The 22,913-nt window shown below is 47.1% G+C and overlaps 1 long non-coding RNA gene across 1 annotated transcript; it reads left to right on the forward strand.

The window, feature by feature from the left end:
- Positions 1–10,057: 10,057 nt before the first annotated feature.
- LOC138989955 (uncharacterized) lies at positions 10,058–21,678 on the forward strand. Its single transcript, XR_011466145.1, has 3 exons — positions 10,058–10,287; positions 11,486–11,582; positions 21,008–21,678. It is a non-coding gene; the product is annotated as an uncharacterized lncRNA (long non-coding RNA).
- Positions 21,679–22,913: the final 1,235 nt, after the last annotated feature.

Genomic DNA, 22,913 nt, shown 5'->3' on the forward strand with positions numbered 1-22,913 from the left:
CCTTTATCTCACACAGTTCCCCAGCCTGGCTCTTTTCTTTTCCTTTAAAAAAATTTTTTTAATTGAAGCATAGTCAATGTGGGCTTCCCTGGTAGCTCAGCGGTAAAGGATCCGCTTGCCAATGCAGGAGACGTGGGTTTAATCCCTGGGTCGGGAAGATCCCCTGCAGAATGAAATGGCAACCCACTCCAGTATTCTTTCCTGGAGAATCCCATGGATGGAGGAGCCTGGCATTCTACAGTCCATCAGGTCACAAACGGCTTTGACATGACTTAGCTGTTAAACAGCAACGACATGGTCAATGTACAATATTATATAAGTTACAGGTGTACAATATAGTGATTCACAATTTTTAAAGGTTATACTTCATTTTTAGTTGTTATAAAATATTGGCTATATTCCCTGTGTTGTACAATAATCCTGGCTCTCTTCCTCATCTTCTTTTTCACACCTCTCTTCCTTGAGACTCAAAATAGTCCAGTGGTTAAATGCAAGAGTTCTGCTCCCATATGGCCTGACTCTGTGAGCCTGGCTTTGCATCTCATCAGCTATGTGATAATATGAGAGTTACCTAACCTCTCTGAACATCAATTTCATCTTTCTCTGAGGATAATAAAAGCTGAAGATAACAGGATTGGTGGTGAGGATTTCATAAAGCAATCCATGGGAAGCCCTTAGCAGAGTGTTAATAATGTCAGCTATTATTATTTTTCAGTTCAGTTCAGTCACTCAGTTGTGTCCGACTCTTTGCAACCTCATGAATCACAGCATGCCAGGCCTCCCTGTCCATCACCAACTCCCGGAGTTCACTCACACTCATGTCCATCGAGTCAGTGATGCCATCCAGCCATCTCATCCTCTGTCGTCCCCTTCTCCTCCTGCCCCCAATCCCTCCCAGCATCAGAGTCTTTTCCAAGGAGTCAACTCTTCGCATGAGGTGGCCCAAGTACTGGAGTTTCAGCTTTAGCATCATTCCTTCCAAAGAAATCCCAGGGCTGATCTCCTTCAGAATGGACTGGTTGGATCTCCTTGCAGTCCAAGGGACTCTCAAGAGTCTTCTCCAACACCACAGTTCAAAACCTTCAATTCTTCAGCGCTCAGCCTTCTTCACAGTCCAACTCTCACATCCATACATGACCACAGGAAAAACCATAGCCTTGACTAGACGGACCTTTGTTGGCAAAGTAATGTCTCTGCTTTTGAATATGCTATCTAGGTTGGTCATAACTTTCCTTCCAAGAAGTAAGCATCTTTTAATTTCATGGCTGCAGTCACCATCTACAGTGATTTTGGAGCCCCACAAAATAAAGTCTGACACTGTTTCCACTGTTTCCCCATCTATTTCCCATGAAGTGATGGGACCGGATGCCATGATCTTCATTTTCTGAATGTTGAGCTTTAAGCCAACTTTATCACTCTCCACTTTCACTTTCATCAAGAGGCTTTTGAGTTCCTCTTCACTTTCTGCCATAAGGGTGGTGTCATCTGCATATCTGAGGTTATTGATATTTCTCCCGGCAATCTTGATTCCAGCTTGTGTTTCTTCCAGTCCAGCGTTTCTCATGATGTACTCTGCATAGAAGTTAAATAAGCAGGGTGACAATATACAGCCTTGACGTACTCCTTTTCCTATTTGGAACCAGTCTGTTGTTCCATGTCCAGTTCTAACTGTTGCTTCCTGACCTGCATACAGATTTCTCAAGAGGCAGGTCAGGTGGTCTGGTATGCCCATCTCTTTCAGAATTTTCCACAGTTTATTGTGATCCACACAGTCAAAGGCTTTGGCATAGTCAATAAAGCAGAAATAGGTGTTTTTCTGGAACTCTCTTGCTTTCCATGATCCAGCGGATGTTGTCAATTTGATCTCTGGTTCCTCTGCCTTTTCTAAAACCAGTTTGAACATCAGGAAGTTCACAGTTCATGTATTGCTGAAGCCTGGCTTGGAGAATTTTGAGCCTTACTTTACTAGCGTGTGAGATGGGTGCAATTGTGTGGTAGTTTGAGCGTTCTTTGGCATTGCCTTTCTTTGGGATTGGAATGAAAACTGACCTTTTCCAGTCCTGTGGCCACTGCTGAGTTTTCCAAATTTGCTGGCATATTGAGTGCAGCACTTTTACAGAATCATCTTTCAGGATTTGAAAGAGCTCAACTGGAATTCCATCACTTCCACTAGCTTTGTTCATAGTGATGCTTTCTAAGGCCCACTTGACTTCACATTCCAGGATGTCTGGCTCTAGATGAGTGATCACACTATCAATTATTATTTTTAACCCCCTCCAAATTTTCCTACTTTCCTAGACAGAACAATTCAAACTTCTCAGGCCCTGTCCCAAATCTTGCCATCTTTGCATATTCAAGTCCAGGAAGTCTCAGGCACAGAAGGACTGTTCTTTGAACACGATTGGCCCTCCTTTACTGGCAATCAGCCAAGGTTGTGAATGAGCTCCATCACAGGTAAAGGGGCTGAACAGTGACCCCCAAGCCAATAGGTACTAAACAAATCCTATGCCTTTCTTCCTCTTTCTCTCCTCCTCCCCTCCCCTAACCCCAAAAGGCTGAAAGTAAACAGCACTAAGGGCTTCCCAGGTGGCTCAGTGGTAAAGAATCTGCCTACCAATGCAGGAGACGCTGGTTCAATCCCTGAGTTGGGAAGATCCCCCACAGGAGGAAATGGCAACCCACTCCAGTATTCTTGCCTGGAAAATTCCATGGGCAGAGGAGGCTGGTGGGCAACAGTTCATGGGGTCACTAAGAATCCAACATGACTGAGCACACACACACCACCAAGGCATGTACGAACAGCACTAACAGCAGTGGCAGATCTGGGGCCTAATGGGAATCTGTCTCCAACATTACTGAACTTTTGGGAAGGAGTTGCTGTCTTTCAGGGGTCTCTATACAGCCTGGAGTTTCTGGGGCCATCTTGTCTACCTCTTGGGAAACCCTGCCTAATGAGGATGCCTAATGAGGATGCCAACACAGAGAAAAAGAGACTACTTCTCAGTGATGTCATCTGAGGTTCTAAATTCTGCCATACCTGGATTTATCCCTTGAGTTTTCTGATGTTGTGTGCCCAGAGATCTCCCATTTCTTGTTTAAGCTAATTTGATACAAAATTAGATCAATACAAAAGTGAATGAATCTTGACTAGTGAAGAATTTCAACTAAAAATGGAGTGTATAATAAAACAAGGGGGAATGTCATGGAATCCACTGCAGAAAGCACAGCCAGAAACCAAAGGAATGAACAGGCTGCTTCTGACTCCACATCTCTCGCTCTTGACCTCTCTCCCTGAGGCCACATAATCTCCCATTCCTGCTTTTTCTCTGCATATCTCCTTTTTTTCCCCTCTGCAGATCAGTGTTTCTGCTGACTCATTGGCTCATCTAGAAAAGGTCCCAGGACTGATTATTACTGGCGCAGAATTGGTCACGTGACCCTAAACCATTATTGTGATTGGCCAAACAGGGGCCATTACCTCTGGCTGGGTCCAGGCCCACCTAAACCAAATAGACTAAGAGAGGGTGAAGAATGGACTTAAAAAATCTAATTACTGTTTTCAGAATAATGGAGACTGAATGCCAAATACTGCTCTGCCCCCTGACAAGTCTCTGTATGGAGTTAAGTGAGTTTCTGTTTTACAAATCAATGGAGCCCTGAGTAAGCTCAGGGCTAGTCCCTTGTCCTAGAGGAATGGTTCTAATGGAAGCTTTCACCTGTGACAGCAGCTTATGGAGGGCTGGTTTCGCTTGGGCTTTCACTAATCTCCATTCAAATCACACATTGAGCCAGAGGGGACTGGTTCTGACTCAGCCCAAGCAGGAGGCCTTCCCTTGGCATCATTGGAGTTTTATAAAGGTCCTGTTACATGGAATCATAAGGAGGCAGGGAGTCCAAGGAGAGAAGTCAGGGAGAGAGGAGGGGATCGTAGAAGAGCCAGCCTCTGAGCAAGTCCTTCAAGGATGGACAGAAAGAACTTCTCAAGGCTGCAGTTAAGAAGACAAGTAGTTGCAAGTGTTGGCGAGGATGTGGGGAACTTGGAGCCCTCACACACTGCTGATGGAAATGCAAAATAGTGTACTCGCTTTGGAAAACAGCCTGGCAGGTCGTCAAAAAGTTGAACATAGAGCTACTGTATGATCCAGTCATTCTACTCCTAGCTGTATACCCAGGAGAAATGAAAATGAGTCCATGCAGAAACTTTTACATGAATTTTCACAGCAGCATTCTTCATAATTGCCCAAAAGAAGAAACAACTCAACTGTCTGCCAGCTGATGAACGGATAAATAAAAACGTGGTTTGTCCACACAATGGGATATTATTCCATCATAAGAGGAAATAAAGTACTGATATCTGCTACAATGTGATTGAACCTTGAAAATCTTAAGTGAAAGAAGCCAAGGGACTTCCCTGGTGGTCCCAACACAGGGGACCTGGGTTCAATTCCTGGTCAGGGAACTATATCCCACAGGCTGCAACCCAGAGTTCACGTGCTGCAATGAAGATCAAAAATCTTGCATGGGACAACCAAAAACAGTCAAATAAATAAATAAAAATATAAAAAGAGAAAGAAACCAGTGACAAAAGACCATATGTTGTATGATTCCATTTATGAAATGTCGGGCATAGAAAAATATATACAGGCAGAATGTAGATGGGGGATTGTCTATAGGTGTGGGGGGAGGAGTTGGTGCAAAAAAAAAAAGTGAATGATGCTAATAGGGATTTGGAGGGGGATGTTGCAAATTGGAGTGATGGTTTTGTAATTGTGAACACAAAATATTCAACAAAACATTGAATTGTACACTTTAAACAGGTGGTGAATTATATTGTATGTGAATTATTATCTCAGGATAGCTATTAGCAAAGAAGAAGAATAGAATATATCTAGAGGTAGGAGAAGGGGGCCTAAGCTGCAGAGCAGCCTGGAAACTCCAAGATGTCAGGATCACCCATCTGATCAGCTGGCCACCCTGCCCGCCCCTCGTCCCTTGGATTCCAAAACAAGTGAAGGGAATTGGGGGCTGAGAGTCCAGCCCTGAGGTGCAAAGAATGACAGTCAAAGGAAAAAGGGGGAGAGAAGAAACTCTATCTCCAAGGCCAGAGGTGGGTAGGAAGCTCCACAAGGAAGCAGAGGGTCCTGGTGATTGATGCCAGTCTGGGTCACTGGCTCAAGTGCCGGGGAGAGATCAGAGATCTGGTAGCACAGGACCGTGACATGTGTGGGTTCCTCGGTGTGAAGGCTTGGTCCTGGACGACCCCCTCCACTGTCACCCACTGCCTGTCTGTGGAGATGGTTCCAACATGGCCTTTGGCTGCAGCTGGTTGCACAGGTACGGACCTCTGACCCCAGCTGAACCAGCCTTAGTCCTCTCTCTGGAATTTGGGACCTTGACAGAGGAAGAGGCGTTCTCTTCAACAGGCTAGCTCACGTGAGCTAGAAGGTAGTGAAGGGCCGAGCCTCCTCCCCCTACTCCCCGTGGGTAAGGCTGAAAAGAAGAGGGCGCTGCTTCCCCAGCTGTTGGGAATGTTCTGAGGTCCCCATGGAAGGAGCTGTAAAGTGCGAGCACCTGGGAGCACTTGGGCAGCGTGGGGCTCTGTGCACCTTGTCGGGAGAGCCCAGAGAGACTGGAGCTGCAGCAGAGAAGCAGGTAAGGAGGGTTCTCGAAGAAGCAGCACTAGTGGGGGAAGGTGGAGAGGGGCTGGCTGTCCCAGCAACTTCCCTGGAGAGGGGTTTGGAAATCACAGACCAGGGCCATTGGTACCCACTGCCCTTGGCCACAAGTCCTAGGGAAGCAAAAGTTCCCTAGGAGCAGCAACGTGACGGCCTTGTTAATGTGGTGAAGAGTAGATATTCTGTGCCAGCAGGCCCATTATACTTTTCAAAGCATAGTCACCTCCACAGTCTCATTTGCTCCTTCCCCAGATATGTTAGAGAAAGATGTAGCATTCTCTGAGAGCTGCCAGGCCCAGGCCCCTTCTAGAGTAAAGCTGCCTGGCTGACCCACCCTTGCACACTGGATTAAGGTGTGTACCCAACACAAAGGTAGCCACCCCACAGGTGGGCCAGTGGCCTGGGGAGGAGCCTGGCTGAGCCCCATGTACTGAGCACAGATAACAGTGACCAAAGGAGCCAACGTGCTTCCCTCTCGGGGTTTGAGAGGCAGCCTCCGGAGAGAGGCAGAGCTCTGTTTTTGCAAGGCCAGAAGCCAAGAGACACAGTAAGAGAACAGAGATCGAAAGCCAGGAATGAATAAGAAGTGGTGGCGGCGGCAGCCAGGAGATGGGATAAAGGTAGGAGAGAGGCACTGGGGGGGTGAAGCAGGGAGCACGACGGCTGAGATGGGGGGAGTCAGCTTGGAGGGGCCCTAGAGCAGACCAGCTTTGGCAGATGGCACTCCGTGGCCTGGCACCAGAGAAGCACTGGACCCTCAAGGGCCTGTCTGCACAAAATGGAGTCGGGAGGCTTAGATTGCGGTCTTCGTTGTTGTCCTGAGCCTCCTTATCAGGAACCCTCAGGGACCACCTGAGTCACTGCTAGTCCTTAAGGCTGCCTCGTATACCCACCCATGAATCTCTGGCCCAGCCAGAGGAGGCCATTCCTGGCCAAGGTCAGCACATCTCAGCGGGGTCCTTCCTCTTGTCTGCCCCTGTACCCTCTCTTCTTCAGAGGGGTCCTTGTCAGGGGCAGACCACAGGGAAGACCTGTGATGTGGTGACATCAGTCAGGCCTTCAGCCTCAGGGATAAGTCTAGAGAGGTACCCAAAGCGTCAGTGAGAAGCTGATCAAATTAAGTCAAGACACGAAGGAAACTTCTCTTCTTCCTTCTTTTCGTCCTTTGTTTACTCAAGTAAACTTGACTCTCAAATGTGTCACTGATTCAGGCACCCAGCAGAGTCCAATCAACTATGACCAAGGGACCAGGGTTATTAATACTCATGGCTCCCGGGGCTCAACCCTGGTGCTGGGTCTTCTTGGAGGAAGAGGGAACAGGGTGCAAATTAAGACCTAAAATATGTGCACTAAGCAGAGAGATAAAATCAGGGGATGGGAACTAACATTTTTAAAAAATTGATAAATGTCGAGTGCTGTCCATACAGTTTTCAGTTTACTTAAGGCTTCCCAAGAACTCTGCGAGATAAGCATTAATAGCCTTGTTGCACAAATGAGGGAAGTTAGGCTTGGAAAGTTATGGCGATAGCCCAAGACGTTGAATCTAGTAAGGGGTGAGGCTGGATGAGAGTTCAGTACCATCCAAGGCCAGAGGTTACGCTCTTTCCTCTGTACCACACTGCCTGGCACTGATTGGAAATGATGTTTCTGCCCTTGCTTTGCTGAGTCTCAAAACCCCACCAACTCCGTTTCACCGAAGGGCCTTTGAAACTTTCAAGCTCACATTCATCATCATTCATCCGTCGCTCAGTAGTATCCAACTCTTTGCGACCCTGTGGACTGCACCACGCCAGGTTCCTCTGTCCTCCACTGTCTCCCCGAGTTTGCTCAAGTTCATGTTTATTGAGTCAGTGATGCTATCTATCTCATCCTCTGCCACCTTCTTCTCCTATTGGCTTCAATTTTTCCCAGCATCAGGGTCTTTTCTTATAAATCAGCTCTTTGCATCAGGTGACCAAAATACTGGAGCTTCAACATCAGTCCTTCCAATGAATATTCAAGGTTGATTTCCTTTAGGACTGATGGGCTTAATATCCTTGCAGTCCAAGGGACTCTCAAGAGTCTTCTCCAACATCACAATTCAACAGCATCAATTCTTCAGTCCTCAGCCTTCTTTATGGTCCAGTTCTCACACCCATACATGACTACTTGAAAAATCATAGCTTTAACTATATGGACCTTTGTGGGCAAAGTGATGTCTTTCCTATACATTATCTAGGTTTGTCAGAGCTTTTCTTCCAAGGAGCAAGCGTCTTTTAATTTCATGGCTGCAGTCACTGTCCACGGTGATTTTGGAGCCTGAGAAAATAAAATCTGTCAGTGCTTCCACTTTTTCTCCTCCTTTTTGCCATGAAGTGGTGAGTTTGTTATCAAACAGACAAGGAAGTGGAGTCCAGAGAGAGTTAGTGTCCAGCCTGTAGCCATATAGGGATTCAAATGCAGAAAGGGGACAAGGATGTAGGTCTCCTAAGTCTGATGCTAGGGCCCTCCCCAGACGACATGCCACCTTGAGGGTGTCCTGTTCCATGGCTTCTTTTTCCCTGCAGAGCTGATTGGTGAGGCTGCCCCAGGCTGGTTCCTGCCTGGCTCTCTGATTCCACCTGCTTCTCTAGTTCCTCCTTCTGTCTGTCCCCTAAATGTAACCATTGGTGGCTCTCCTGGGAAGTCCCCTACCAAGAGTAATGTGGCTCCACAACTCTGCACTCAGGACTGCAGACTCCCCAGGGGCCATACTGTGTCTTTCATCTTTGACATTCCCTAAATTCCTGACCCAAACATCAAGGGAGTAAGCCATAAAGGCTGAGATAACTGTTGGATAAGATAAGATCATTAGGTTATGCATGCCTAAATTGCCACTGCATCCACTGACCCACCTCCATCCATCTACCCTCCCTCCACTATTCGTTCATTCACTTGTCTGTCCATCCATCTGTCCATTCATCTAACAAGGCTCATCAACAGGCCATACTTATTCACACCTCCATGCTCCCTCTGCCTACATGCTCTTTCTATCTTCCTTCATTTGACACTAACTCATCTTCCATCGCATCCTCTGGAGAACCTTTCCCAAAGCCCAGATTTGACTAAGAAACCTTGTGTCCCAAGAACACCTTTTACACTTACCACATTTTTTAAAGCCTTATTGAGATGTAACTCACAAATAAGCTCATACTTCAGTTCAGTTCAGTAGCTCAGTTGTGTCCGACTCTTTGAGACCCCATAATCGCAGCACGCCAGGCCTCCCTGTCCATCACCAACTCCCGGAGTTCACTCAGACTCACGTCCATCGAGTCCGTGATGCCATCCAGCCATCTCATCCTCTGTCGTCCCCTTCTCCTCCTGCCCCCAATCCCTCCCAGCATCAGAGTCTTTTCCAAGGAGTCAACTCTTTGCATGAGGTGGCCAAAGTACTGGAGTTTCAGCTTTAGCATCATTCCTTCCAAAGAAATCCCAGGGCTGATCTCCTTCAGAATGGACTGGTTGGATCTCCTTGCAGTCCAAGGGACTCTCAAGAGTCTTCTCCAACACCACAGTTCAAAAGCTTCAATTCTTCGGCGCTCAGCCTTCTTCACAGTCCAACTCTCACATCCATACATGACCACAGGAAAAACCATAGCCTTGACTAGACGGACCTTTGTTGGCAAAGTAATGTCTCTGCTTTTGAATATGCTATCTAGGTTGGTCATAACTTTCCTTCCAAGGAGTAAGCATCTTTTAATTTCATGGCTGCAGTCACCATCTGCAGTGATTTTGGAGCCCCACAAAATAAAGTCTGACACTGTTTCCACTGTTTCCCCATCTATTTCCCATGAAGTGATGGGACCAGATGCCATGATCTTTGTTTTCTGAATGTTGAGCTTTAAGCCAACTTTTTCACTCTCCACTTTCACTTTCATCAAGAGGCTTTTGAGTTCCTCTTCACTTTCTGCCATAAGGGTGGTGTCATCTGCATATCTGAGGTTATTGATATTTCTCCTGGCAATCTTGATTCCAGCTTGTGTTTCTTCCAGTCCAGCATTTCTCATGATGTACTCTGCATAGAAGTTAAATAAGCAGGGTGACAATATACAGCCTTGACGTACTCCTTTTCCTATTTGGAACCAGTCTGTTGTTCCATGTCCAGTTCTAACTGTTGCTTCCTGACCTGCATACAGATTTCTCAAGAGGCAGGTCAGGTGGTCTGGTATGCCCATCTCTTTCAGAATTTTCCACAGTTTATTGTGATCCACATAGTCAAAGGCTTTGGCATAGTCAATAAAGCAGAAATAGATGTTTTTCTGAAACTCTCTTGCTTTCCATGATCCAGCGGATGTTGTCAATTTGATCTCTGGTTCCTCTGCCTTTTCTAAAACCAGCTTGACCATCAAGGTCAGGGGCAGCAGCCGAGAGTGCCAGGCTGCGACGGCACAGGAATGGCCGAGAGGAGCTACCCCGCATCCGAGGTCAGGGGCGGCCACCAGGAGGAGCAACCCCACGCCTGAGGCCAGAGGCAGCGGGAGGACCAACCCCACGCCCAAGGAGCTGTAGCTGTGCAGGAGCAGGAGGGCCTAGAGGAGCTATCCCAAGTTGAAGGTCAGGAAGGGCGGCGGTGAGGAGATACCCCTCGTCCAAGGTAAGGAGCAGCGGCTGTGCTTTGCTGAAGCTTATACTGCTCACCAGTAAATGGAGAGAGGGGTTGTTGGAGCAAGGAATAGCGACTTTATTTTTATTTGGGAAGCCAGTAGACCAAGAAGATGGTGGATAAATATCCCAAAGAGCCATCGTCTCTGTGTTAGAATTCTAGGAGGGGAGGGAGTAAAATCCTGGTTCCAGTTAGACTCTGTAGGCGATGTGTTGATTTCTTCCCTCTTGCCACCCTGCACAGGTGGGCCTGATCAGAAGTTGAACAATGATATTTTAGCTTAACACTCATTACCTGGGTGGCAGGGTTCCCAGAGATGGGCAATTATGTATAATTTAAGGTTACAGACAACATGCCTTTGATGATTAACTTGCAGCAAAAGCAATAGAATACAAAGATTGAAGTAAAAGAAACATCCAATATGGAGTCAGATTTGTTTTTTCCTATAGTAATACCACAAAATTCATCCTTTTATAGTATACAGTTCAGTGGTATACTCACAGTTGTGCAACCATCACCACTAACTTCAGAATATTTTCATCACTCCATAAAGAAACCCTGTACCTACTAATCCCTTACTATTTCACCTCAACTTCTCCAACCCTTGGCAATCATGTGTCTACTTTCTGTCTCTATAGATTTGCCTACTCTGGAGATTTCATATAAATGGAATCATACCATATGTGGCCTTTCATTTAGTATAATGTTTTCAAGGTTCATCCATGTTGTAGCATGTGTCAACACACTTCTGCATTTTTGATAAGGGTTGAGAACATTTTGTTAGCTTTGGCCCATTCTGGTCCTCTGGTGAGCTCAATTAAAAAAAACAAAAAAAACAAAAAAAAAACAACCATAGGGTTGCAAAGTCTTAGAACTTCTCAAATTTAGAGCCAAAGTGGCTATTCTAGAGAGGTTATTGGAAAACCAAAGGCCAAAAAAAGTTGCTGGCTTTGAAGGTGGAGGAAGGAGCCACAAGTAGAGGAACACAGGCAGCCTAGAGAGACTAGAGATGAGAAAAGGGATTCACTCCCAGAGCCTCCATAAAGAATGCCACCCTGCCCTGCCCACATCTTCATTCTAGCCCGTTAAGACCCACAGGGAACTTGGACCCCCCAGAACTATAAGATAATTAATTTGTGTTGTTTGGACTTTGTGTATAACTCGGTTTCTGTTAACTTGTTACATACAGCATCAATAGGAAACTCCTACCGAGTTTGGTACCTGGAACTGGAGAGCAGGACTGCACCTCGCTCATCTCCGAAGCGTCGGGAGGTGCAACATACCAGGTAAGCGTTTAGATTCTGCCTCGGATGACCCACGGCTTACATTGTAGTGTTTGCATGTTGTGTATCCTTGAGTAAGTGATTCGTCCTCTCAACAGAATTTCCTCATCAGTAAAATGGAAATAACTGTGTTCCTTCACAAGACTGTCATAAAGATCGACATAGCTCTTAGCACAGTGCCAGGCCAATGGGGAACGCCAAATAAATAAATGCTGGCCAGTGTTACCACTGTTGCCATGCATCGTTGACTGTACTTTGTTTTAACGATTTTTTGTGTAAATATGTTGTTGTGTAGGTTCTGTATTTTTTACATTATCATTTGGGTGGGAGGGCTGTGTTGGGTCTTCACTGCTGTGTTGGAGCTTTCTCTAGTTGTGCTGAGCAGATGCTACCCTTCGTTGCGGTGTGTGGGCTTCTCACGGCGGTGGCTTCTCTTCCTGCAGAGGGCAGGCTCTGGGCACATGGGCTCAGTACTTGTGGTGTATGGGCCTAGTTGCCCAGTCGCATGTGGAATCTTAGTTCCCCAACCAGGAGTCAAGCCTGTGTCCCCCACATTGGCAGGTGGATTTTTTGCCACTGGACTACCTACGGAAATTCCACTTATTATTTTTTTTTTAATATTTATTTGGCTGCACCAGGTCTAAGTTGCAGTGTGCAGGATCTTTAGTTGCAGCATGTGGGACCTAGTTCCCTGGTCATGAATCGAACTCGGGCCCTCCCTGCATAGGGAGCACAGAGTTTTAGCCACTGGACCCCCAGGGAAGTCCCTCATTAACTGTATCTTGAACTGACCTTAATCAGAGCTAACTCTGTTTCCTCTTGTGGTATCTAAAGGGACAGAGTACTTGTGCTCAGTGTGGGCTGGAGTCCATACCAAGAACACTGGTTTCAAACCCTGGAAGGTCCAGACAGCAGTCATATTCCTCAGTCAGGTAGCTGTACCTGGTTCTAGATGTTTTCTAGTTTGGGGTGGTAAAACTACCAACAGCACAGAGAGAAGGGTGTCTCCATGTATGAGAAAGTGAGGGATGGAGCCAGGAAAAGGAAAAGAGATGCTAGGTGGAAGCCAAGTAGGAATCTGGCAACTGAGATTGGTCAGCATCTTGAAGGATGGGCAACAGGGAGGCTGGGTGGGTTCTTGAGCACACAACATTTACCCCAGTTCCCACGATGAATATTAAGCACTATGTCCACTAGGATGGAGAAGGCAATGGCACCCCACTCCAGTACTCTTGCCTGGAAAATCCCATGGATGGAGAGCCTGGTAGGCTGCAGTCCATGGGGTCGCAAAGAGTCAGACACGACTGAGTGACTTCACTTTGACTTTTCACTTTTATACATTGGAGAAGGAAATGGCAACTCACTCCAGTATTCTTCCTAGAGAATCCTAGGGATGGGGGAGCCTGGTGGGCTTCTGTCTGTGGGGTTGCACAGAGTCGGACACGACTGACGCAACTTAGCAGCAGCAGCAGCAGCCACTAGCATAGCTAAAACAAAGACAATAACAAGTGTTGATGAGGATGTGGAGAGATTAGAACCCTGTTACATGGCTGGTGGGAATGTAAAATGCTACAACTACTTTTGAAAACAGTTTGGCATGTCCTTAGATAGTTAAATATACAGTGGCCATAGTTAGTTAGTTCAGTCGCTCAGTCGTGTCCAACTCTTTGCAACCCCATGAATCGAAGCACACCAGGCCTCCCTGTCCATCACCAACTCCCGGAGTTCACTCAGACTCACATCCATCGAGTCAGTGATGCCATCCAGCCATCTCATCCTCTGTCGTCCCCTTCTCCTCCTGCCCCCAATCCTCCCAGCATCAGAGTCTTTTCCAAGGAGTCAACTTTTCACATGAGGTGGCCAAAGTACTGGAGTTTCAGCTTCAACATCAGTCCTTCCAATGAACACCCAGGACTGATCTCCTTTAGGATGGACTGGTTGGATCTCCTTGCAAGGGACTCTCAAGAGTCTTCTCCAACACCATAGTTCAAAAGCATCAATTCTTCGGTGCTCAGCTTTCTTCACAGTCCAACTCTCACATCCATACATGACCACAGGAAAAACCATAGCCTTGACTAGATGGACCTTTGTTGGCAAAGTAATGTCTCTGCTTTTGAATATGCTGTCTAGGTTGGTCATAACTTTCCTTCCAAGGAGTAAGCATCTTTTAATTTCATGGCTGCAGTCACCATCTACAGTGATTTTGGAGCCCCACAAAATAAAGTCTGACACTGTTTCCACTGTTTCCCCATCTATTTCCCATGAAGTGATGGGACCGGATGCCATGATCTTCGTTTTCTGAGTGTTGAGCTTTAAGCCAACTTTTTCACTCTCCACTTTCACTTTCATCAAGAGGCTCTTTAGTTCCTCTTCACTTTCTGCCATAAGGGTGGTGTCATCTGCATATCTGAGGTTATTGATATTTCTCCTGGCAATCTTGATTGCAGCTTGTGCTTCTTCCAGTCCAGCGTTTCTCATGATGTACTCTGCATAGAAGTTAAATAAGCAGGGTGACAGTATACAGCCTTGACGTACTCCTTATCCTATTTGGAACCAGTCTGTTGTTCCATGTCCAGTTCTAACTGTTGCTTCCTGACCTGCATACAGATTTCTCAAGAGGCAGGTCAGGTGGTCTGGTATGCCCATCTCTTTCAGAATTTTCCATGGTTGATTGTGATCCACACAGTCAAAGGCTTTGGCATAGTCAATAAAGCAGAAATAGATGTTTTTCTGGAACTCTCTTGCTTTTTCCATGATCGAGCGGATGTTGGCAATTTGATCTCTGGTACCTCTGCCTTTTCTAAAACCAGTTTGAACATCAGGAAGTTCACAGTTCACGTATTGCTGAAGCCTGGCTTGGAGAATTTTGAGCATAACTTTACTAGCATGTGAGATGAGTTCAATTGTGCAGTAGTTTGAGCGTTCTTTGGCATGGCCTTTCTTTGGGATTGGAATGAAAACTGACCTTTTCCAGTCCTGTGGCCACTGCTGAGTTTTCCAAATTTGCTGGCATATTGAGTGCAGCACTTTCACAGCATCATCTTTCAGGATTTGAAATAGCTCAACTGGAATTCCATCACCTCCACTAGCTTTGTTCGTAGTGATGCTTTCTAAGGCCCACTTGACCTCACATTCCAGGATGTCTGGCTCTAGGTCAATGATCACATCATCGTAATTATCTGGGTCATGAAGATCTTTTTTGTACAGTTCTTCTGTGTATTCTTGCCACCTCTTCTTAATATCTTCTGCTTCTGTCAGGTCCGTACCATTTCTGTCCTTTATCGAGCCCATCTTTGCATGAAATGTTCCCTTGGTATCTCTAATTTTCTTGAAGAGATCTCTAGTCTTTCCCATTCTGCTGTTTTCCTCTATTTCTTTGCACTGATCACTGAGGAAGGCTTTCTTATCTCTTCTTGCTATTCTTTGTGACCATATGATCCAGCAATTTCACTACTGTGTACTTGCCCACATCCACACATTTGTCCACACAAAAACTTATCCATGAATGTTTGCAGAAGCATTTTTTGTAATAGCCAAAAGGCAGAAACAACCCAACCTCTGTCAAATGGGGACTGAAGAAACAAAATGTGATCTATGCATACAATAGAATAATATTTGGCAATTAGAAAAGATTGAATGACTGAGACATACCACAACATGGGTAAATCTTTAAAACATGATGCTAAATTAAAGAAGGCAAACACAAAAGACCCCATGTTGTATGATTCTTTTTATATGAAATATCTAGAATAGGTAAATCCATGGAGACAGCAAGCAGATTAGTGGTTACCAAGGACTGGAAAGAGGGAAGAAAGAACAGGGGACTGTTCATGGTAACAGGGTTTCTTTGGTGGTGATAAAAATGTTCTGAAAACAGGTAATGGTAATGGTTGCACAACTCTGAGTATATCACTGAATTTCACACTTTAAAGGGTGAATTTTGTGGTGTGTGAATTATAATCTCAATAAAGCTGCTATTAAGTGCTGGAGAAGGCAATAGCAACCCACTCCAGTACTCTTGCCTGGAAAATCCCATGGACAGAGGAGCCTGGTAGGCTGCAGTCCATGGGGTCGCTAGGAGTTGGACACGACTGAGCAACTTCACTTTCACTTTTCACTTTCATTCATTGGAGGAGGAAGTGGCAACCCACTCCCGCATTCTTGCCTGGAGAATCCCAGGGACGGCGGGGCCTGGTGGGCTGCCGCCTATGGGGTCGCACAGAGTAGGACACGACTAGAGCGACTTAGCAGCAGCAGTAGCAGCAAATAAGTGCTACCCACCTTTGAGCACTTTCGGTGTGCCAGCGAGTGAGCTGAATACATGCTTGAGTTTGTTACCAGGCTTTAGGGTCAAGGCTGACCCGTTGAGGAGCCTGAGCTGGACTCGTGTGACTCCTACCTTCTTGGAGGGAGGCAAGGAGCAGAGAGGCCCAGTTTGGCAGACAGGTAGATAAGGGAGTGATCAGAGGGGTAAGCATCCCTGAGACATGAGGGCACCTGAGAAAAGTCAAGTCACTTGAATTCAGAGAGCCGGTCAGAAAGCGTGTCCATCTGTGGCTGCCAGATGTCAGGCCTCCAGAACAGGGAGCCTGGCCTGCTGTCTACTCTTTGGCCCTCTGGACCCCAGAGGAAACCTTGGTGACTTAAAGCAGGAGAATAACCTTCCAGTTGGTGGAAAATGAATTGAGGAGGAGGCTAAAAGAGAACCAGAGAGATGAATTAGGAGGCTGGAGTCATCACCTGGAAGTGAGATAACTTAAACTCCAAGGGGAGATGGGCCATGTAATTAGGGTTCACCAGAGAAACAGAACCAACGGGATATATATACATATACATCTATACCTCTGTCTCTATCATCTCTATCTGTATTTATAGCAAGTGATTTATTGTACGGAACTGGCTCATACAATTATAGAGGTTAAAAACCCCTCAAGTCTGCATTTGTCAACCTGGAGACCCAGGAAAGCCTGTGATATAATTCCAGCCTGAGCCCAAAGGCCTGAAATTCAGTAGACCATACGGTGTAGATTCCAGCCTGAGGGCAGAAAAAGCCAAAGTCCTCACTCAAACAGGGAGGCAGATTTCCCTCTTCCTCCGTCTCTTCTTCTACTCGGCTCTTCATTGACTGGATGAGGGCCACCCACATTAGGGAGAACAACCTGCTTTACTTAAAGTCCATTGATTCAAATGTTCATCTCCTCCAAAAACACTGTTGGCAGGCACATCCAGGAAAACATGTGACCAAATACCTGGGCACCCCTGACCCAGTCACACTGACACATGAAATTAGCCATCACAGGCCATAAGCAAATAAACATATAATAATGTATGGTCAGGGAGCGATAAAAAAAGTACGGGGAAAAATGAAGCAGGGCGACTGACTTGAGAACAGTGGGACCAGAAGGACAGGCAGAGAGAAGGTATCGAAAATAAATGAAAGGCTGAATGTTGCATTCCTCCAAGCATTACTTTTTTCTTTATGCCCCACATTGCTTTGCCTTCTGTTAGGTTTTAACTGCAGCGAATGCTATTGTCACTGGGAATTAAGGTATTTTCTTTTTTTTTTTAAAGAATCAGCAGCTTGAAAGACACCATGTTCACACATTCTGCCGGAATGTCACATTTGATATGGCCACTGGACACGCTTGACTTCTTCTTTATTTATGATTTCTGGCGCTTTTCCTTTGAGGCCGCTCAGAATAGCTTCTGATCCTGCTCGCTCACAGAAACGGTGAAATCAAATCTTCCTGTGCTCGCCCCATCGGAGGCCAGTTTGCTTATGTAAGCTACTCCCGCCCTCGCTGAGTAACTGGATGGTGAGAGCAGAGCCCCGGACAGATTTCAGATGAGGCTCTCTTCACATAAACATCTCTGACTCGTGTACTATTCTTCTGGTAAATTGCTTTTGTTTCCAGAAACCTCGTCGCAATCGATACAAGTTGTGTGCGTGCTACGAGAGACCACATTTGAGCCATTGGCTGATCACTAATCTCTTTATTCCCCTTTAAATGTTTTTGGTCTTTCCCTCGGTAATATTCAAATCGATGTCCTGACTTATTTATTCTTTGGGAGTCTCAGTATCTCCCTCAGCATCGCATCACTTCTGTTTGATGATAGATTTTGTTGAATTCCTGTACCCTGGGCAAAGCAGCAGGCTCCAAGGACTGTCTGTTGTGTGTGGGTGTAACGTGTGTACATGTCAACAAATTTGCACGAGTGTAAGTGTGTCTAGCCTAATAGGTGAAAGACCTCTGAGTTCGAAATCAAACAGATGTAAGTTGGAGGGACAGTTTTTCCATGGTCTAGCCACTAACCTTGGGCAAGTTGTCTCATGGGGGCCTAGGATCCACAGCTGGAAAAGAGAAATACAGGTCTATACCCAAGAGAAAGGAAAACATATGTCCACATTAAAACGTGTACAAGAATGTTCATAGCAGCATTTTTCATAATAGCAAATGAAACCCATAGCCCATCAACTGGTGAATGGATAAATAAAATCCATTCAGTAGAATATGATTTGGGGACTTCGCTGGCAGCCCAGTGGTTAAGACTCCACACTTCCAATGCAGAGGTGATGGGTTCAATGCCTGACTGCAGAACCAAGATCTCACATGCCACATGGCGTGGCCAAAAAAATAAAAGAATATATGATTTGACCATCAAAGAAATGAAACACTGACGCATGCTACAACATGGATGACCCTAGAAAACATGGTTCCACATGAAAGAAGCAGGATACTAAAGACCCTGTGTATTCATCTGCTGCTGCTGCTAAGTCACTTCAGTCGTGTCCGACTCTGTGCAACCCCACAGACGGCAGCCCACCAGGCTCCCCCATCCCTGGGATTCTCCAGGCAAGAACACTGGAGTGGGTTGCCATTTCCTTCTCCAATGCATGAAAGTGAAAGTGAAATCGTTCAGTCGTGTCCAACTCTTTGCGACCCCGTGGACTGCAGCCTACCAGGCTCCTCCGCCCATAGGATTTTCCAGGCAAGAGTACTGAAATTGGGTGCCACTGCCTTCTCCGATTCATTTGCTAGGGCTGCTGTAACAAAATAGCACAGGATGGGTGGTTTAAACAACAGAAATATATTGCCTCCCAGTTCTGGAGGGAGGCTCGAAGCCCAAGATCAAGGGGTCAGCAGTTTTGCTTTCTTCTGAGGGAATCTGTTCATGCCCCTCCTAGCTTTTAGTGGTTTGCTGGCAATCTGCCGTATTCCTGGGCTTGTAGGTACATCACCTCAATCTCTGCCTTCATCTTCACATAACCATCTCCCTTTATCCAAATTTCCCCCCTTTAAAAAAAAAATGTCTGTATGTATGTTTGCATTTGGCTGCACTGGCTCTTAGTTGCAGCAAGTGGGATCTAGTTCCCCGACCAGGGATGGAACCTGGACCCCCTGCACTGGAAGCTCGGAGTCTTAACCACTGGATCACCAGGGAGGTCCCTAAATTTCCCCATTTTATAAGGACACCAGTCACTAGTCCACCCTCAAGACCTCACTTTGACTAATTACATTTGCAACAACCCTCTTTCCAAACAGGGTCACATTCTGAGGTCCTGAGCGTTAGGACTTCAATGTGTGTTGAGGGAAGGGGACACAATTCAACCCATTAATACCACATACTGTATGATTCCATTAATACGAAATGTCTGGAATAGGTAAGCCCGTGGAGACAGAAAGTAGATTAGTGGTTGCCAGGGACTGGGAGAAAGAAGGAGTTTGGAATGACTGCTAATGGATACAGGGTTTATTTTTGAAAGTGTTCTGAAATTAGATAGTGGTGGTACTTGCACAAGCCTGTGAATATACTAAAAACTAATGAACTGTACATTTTAAATGGATGAACTGTATGGTATGTGAATTATATCTCGAAAGAGCTAGTTTTGGGGTTTTTTTTTTTTTTGGCTGAACCCATGCCTCCTGCAGTGGAAGTATGGAGTCCTAACCACAGACCACCAAGGAATTCCACCCCCTCAAAAAAATGTTTTTTTGTTTTAAAAGAAAACGTGTAATGCCGGCCACTCTTCTGCCTTGTTGAGATTCTGCAGCTCCTGTGTTTTAATGCAAGTGAAAGTGTTTGGGAAACTCTGCAAAGATAAAATACAGTTGTAACCCTTAGTCTTTAAATTTTTAAATGCCTTTGGTATTTGTTAAGTGCATTCCACTCTGCATGGTGGATTCCCTATTAATTCCAAAGCTTTCTAATGCAATAAAGAGAATTCCAGCTCTCCTTAACAGCTGACTCTTAGCAGTTGCTGCAAGTTCACTGTCACATCATTGAGAAAAACATCTTTCCCAGACCTGCCCTGGGATGACCACGGAACGGTCATCCTTGAACGGATGTCTCTCTTACCGCTGAGTTTACCTCAGGGAAGCCTCTGGAAAGCACCTTCCAACCTCTGCATTTTCAGAGACTAGTTCTTTTTTCCCCCTTTGCATCTGTGCTTTTGCCCTCCAACAGGAGCATAGCTATTTCTTCCCCTAGAGGCCAGATAAAATTTCATGAAACAGTTGGGATTTCAGCGGCTAACAGAAACATGTCTTGTCCTCTGAGATGCCTTCGTGCATCCCTGCCCTCCTCCCAACCCCAGGGGTTGCTGCCCAGACCCTTGGCATCTCTTAGGGCTCAAGCCTTAGGGACCACTGTGTCAGCGGCCAGCCATCAGCTGCCTCTGGCCACAGGAAGTGTGTATCCTCCTCTTATTCATGACCTTGGCTGTGTACTTCATGCCTGCTGTAGGGTGAACTGTCTGAGTTGCAGGTCTCTCAGGCAGCCTGTCTCCTGTGGTGTGAGGAATCTCTGGCACGAAGTGCATATAGATTAGTAGGTTGTAGGTAAACAGTGCAGCCTCAGAATCTGATTTGGCCAAACTTAATTTACAATCCCTCCAGAAACTCCAATACTTTGGCCACCTCATGCAAAGACTTGACTCATTGGAAAAGACTCTGATGCTGGGAGGGATTGGGGGCAGGAGGAGAAGGGGACGACAGAGGATGAGATGGCTAGATTGCATCACCGACTTGATGGACGTGAGTCTGAGTGAACTCCGGGAGTTGGTGATGGACAGGGAGGCCTGGTGTGCTGCAATTCATGGGGTCTCAGAGTTGGACACGACTGAGTGACTGAACTGAACTGAATTTACAATCCCTCCAATGTCCTCTTCTATCTACCTGTTAGATTTTACACTTTGGGGCCATTTCAAACTGGGTCCCCTTTCTAGCTCTCCAGCCCCTTGCTGTGTGTCTTTGGCTGTGTTGCCTAGCCTCTCTGGGCCTCTGTTCCTTCAAATCTGAAAGGAATGTAATGATCCTATTCTCATAAGGCTGTGATGACAATGGAATGATGTTTTTCTGATACATACTGAGAGCCTGACTTAATGTTGGTGCACTCTCTCTCTTCCTCTTCTCTCTCTCCGCCCCCAGGAAAGATAAGGTTGCCCTGACTGAGGTCTGAGACACAGTTGGAAAGAGTGCCACCGTCAGAGTCACACACCCATCACGTGAAGCCCCAGCTCTGGTTGCTGACTCTGGTTGCGACTCTGGACTGACCCCTCTAGCCCATATCTCCCCACGTCACTGGGGCTGGAGCAGGGAGTCCTGAGGGGCACCTGGGATCGTGGATAAGAAGCAGCTGAGAAGCCTGTTAGGGGCTGTCTGGCTGGGACACTCTGTTGTCACAACAGCCCTCCCGGAAATCATGTGACCTGACACCCTTCACACCCACCCAGGCTGCTCCCCCTTATAGGAGGACTCCATATTCAGCTCCATTTATCAGGGCCTGGGCAGTTTCCTGGCTCTTGGGAGGGTGGACTCCAGGCCCCTCTCTGCAGCCTCCTTTGTTCCCCTGTCTCACCATCCCCCCAGCATGGAGTGGCTTGGAGGAACCCTCAGCCAGCTGGGTCTCTATTCTGGCCCAGCTGGTGGGAACATGGTGCTCATGAGGGGCCAGAGAAGGTCTCCCACTCATGCCCCACTCGGCCACTTAGAGCTGCAGGGCCCTGGGCAAGTCCCTTAGGTCCTCTGTGGTTGGGCGCCTGCTCCAGATGTTGGTGATAGTCACAGCCCCTCCCTCATAGGTGGCCATGTGGATTAAATGTCATAACATATAAAGAATTTAGATCAGAGTCTAGCACATAGTAAGCACTCGATGAATTATTGTTGCTTATTCACTCAATTATTCACTCAATGGACACCTCCACTCTGCTGGGTGCTAGGGACGCAGATGAACCAGAGGGAGACCCTTCCTTCACAGGGCCCCCTGGGTCAGGCAGATGGGACCCGGGGCCACTACTGGACTCAGTGATAACACAGGGTTGGTGCTGGGGGAACTACACACGTGATGAGGAGAGTGGGGCTGTACAGAGAGGCACTGACTCCCCTGGGGTGGGTCAGGAAAAGCCTCCTCCGGAGGCCCTTTGGCTGGGCCATGTTGGGGGCGCAGGGATTCCCCTGCTGGTGGGAGAGGCCCAGAAGGGGGCAGTCCAGGTGTGGGACTGGCACAGGCAAAGGTGCAAAGGCAGGGAGAGCAGAGCCCACGTCTGGAGGCAAAGATGCTCACTGCCCACCCCGCCCCTCCCGCTCACCTGGAGCCTGCCCGTGGGGGTTCTGCTGTAAGAAGCTGTGCGACCAGGAGCTGGCCACAGGTGCCCAGGGCAAATACCCCAGCACTGCCCTCAGTCAAGATGAAGGGGCGATGGCAGGCACTTACCCAGTGTCCTGGCCCCTTGGGGTGGCTGCAACTCTTAAGCGGTGTTTCTTCCCCCTTCCCAGAAGTTCCCGGAGGGACGGAGCCCTGCTTCTGAAGGCATCTTGTATGACACTCACCTCCCACATGCACAGTTAGGACCCCAATCCTTTTCTCAGAGGCTGCTTCCCCGGGACCCCAGCCTAAGACATCTAGCCGGGTAAGAGCTGACCGGACAGGGGGTTTGTCCAGAACCCTCTGTCCTCCAGCATTCTGGCCACTTGATTGGTTCTCCTGACAGTTACTGAGCATTTGGTCATGGCCGGCTCCCGGAAGACACTTAGGGAGATTCAAGAAGTGGAGCCAAGAGTCCCTTGAGATGCTATCTGAGGAGTCAAGACAGCTGCGGGGGCGGAGGGTGGGGGGGTGGGAGGGGGAGGGCCGAAAGAACTGCAAGGTCTGAGAAAGGTAGAGTTCATTTAGGGAAGAGCAGGCAGGTGGGTGCTTTGGATTCCAGGGTGGTGCTATAGAGAGGAGGCGATGAAAGCTGAAAGGGCGCGGAGGGCTGGGCCGGCGTGTGGCCGCGGAAGCCGGAGATGCCCCAGCCTCTAAGAGACTGGCAACAGGGAGCCACGGAAGACAGAG

The sequence above is a fragment of the Bos mutus genome, chromosome 11 (assembly GCF_027580195.1).
Source record: "Bos mutus isolate GX-2022 chromosome 11, NWIPB_WYAK_1.1, whole genome shotgun sequence".
NCBI lineage: Eukaryota > Metazoa > Chordata > Mammalia > Artiodactyla > Bovidae > Bos > Bos mutus.